This window comes from Micromys minutus, assembly GCF_963924665.1.
Source record: "Micromys minutus genome assembly, chromosome: 18".
In the NCBI taxonomy this organism is placed as follows: domain Eukaryota; kingdom Metazoa; phylum Chordata; class Mammalia; order Rodentia; family Muridae; genus Micromys; species Micromys minutus.
The window spans coordinates 8,906,038-8,907,723 of record NC_137953.1 but is presented as its reverse complement, the minus strand read 5'-3'; the positions used below and the strand labels follow the sequence as shown (position 1 = coordinate 8,907,723).

General features: G+C 42.8%; 1 pseudogene across 1 annotated transcript; it reads left to right on the top strand.

Annotated features, from left to right (window-relative positions):
• Positions 1-263: 263 nt before the first annotated feature.
• On the top strand, positions 264-622 carry LOC308432366 (U1 small nuclear ribonucleoprotein C-like; annotated as a pseudogene). The gene has a single exon. The product of its transcript is annotated as a U1 small nuclear ribonucleoprotein C-like (transcript).
• The last annotated feature ends 1,064 nt before the right edge of the window (positions 623-1,686 follow it).

Sequence of the window (1,686 nt, the reverse complement as noted above, 5' to 3'; positions counted from 1 at the left end):
CCTATAATTCCATTTTGAGGGAAGCCAATGTCCATTTCTGGCCTCTTAAGTTCTTTGCACACATGTGGCACACACCAAGCAACTCATGCAAACACTTATACATACTAGTATAGATAAAAATAAATGAATATTTTATATATAGGCATATATATATATATATATATATATATATATATATATATATATATATATGACTTAGGAAGAAAGATGTGAGTAACTAGTGGCTGGAAACACAAAGAGAATGTGGAAGACTATTACCAGAAATGAACAAAGAGCAGGCCCAGTGCCTGACTGACCAAACAAGGGCTGAATTTCTACAAGGAAGACCCCTCCAGCTCCACTCTCTGCTCTCTGCCTGCAGGAGTCATGATCCCACCTTTCCCCAAGTCTCCCCAGACCTCCTTGGCCTGGCATGATGCCTGCTATCCACACTGGAGGCCCTCCCATGATGCCAGTGATGGGCCCTCCTCCTGCAGGAATGATGCCTGTGGGACCAGCTCCTGGAATGAGACCACCCATGGGAGGCCACTTGCCCATGATGCCCGGGCCTCCAATGATGAGACCTCCCTCCCGCCCTATGGAGGTGCCCACATGGCCAGGCATGACCCAGCCAGACAGATAAGAGCTGAAACAATTGCTCTCTGTCATTTTGTATTTCTTGATTCACCTGGAGACCTTGGTGCTGAGAGTGGGTGTTCACTAGATACATGACAAGGAGCTTCCTTCCTAAAAGAGAGACTGTTTCTGGAGAAGTGATACAGAAAGGCGCAGTTTTCACGGATACTGTGAGATGTGAAAATAAAACTGTCACCTCTTTTTAAAAAATGCTTTATTTTACTATGTGTGCCAGTGTTTTTTGCTATATGCACATGAGGGCAGGTTCCCATGAAGAACAGAAGCAATGGAGTCCCCTAAGCAGGAGTCACAAGCAGTTTCAAGCTACCCAATGTAGGTGCTGGGAATTGAACCCAGTCCTCTTGCAGAGCTGTACAAGCTCTTAGCCATAAAAACGTCTCTCTGACCTCCCCCCATATCTGTTTTTTAAAGGGCCAACTAATTATAAATCTCTCCTGTGAAGGACTATGTGTCTTAATATTTGGTCATTTAAGATATCTTTGGAATTGGGGGGGGGGTAAAATAAAATGAAAGTATTTGTTTCCCATTTTTAAAAAAACAACGATATCAACAGCAGTTTATACAACGTAATATAAAATGATATATAATATATAGAAAATGAGCTTCCACCACCTAACTTCATAAGGCTAACTAAACAGTACAGATATCCACTAAAACTGAAGTAGAAGATGGTATGACAATCCAGGACAAAATAAGTATAATTTTAGCTGAACCTAAATTTGGGAAGCCCATGGGTGTTCACAACTAGGGAATAGCTGGAAAGAGGTCTGAATGCCCAGGAAAGAGCTTTGAACTCAAAATAGAGATCTATGCTTGATTACCACACCCAGTAAACACAGCAGATGAGCAAAGGAAATGGGGTAAATTACCCAAAGAACACAGGGACACAAGATTCTGGGTAAAAGTGGGAACTAGGTGGAACTGTTGAGAGATGGGGTAATGCTGTGGAAAAGAGATGTAGAGAGAGACAGGCTGAGGACAGGAAGGGGTAGGAATTTTAGGCATTGGAAGGCACATTCATCCACATCAGAACTCCTAGCCTCTGCCCTG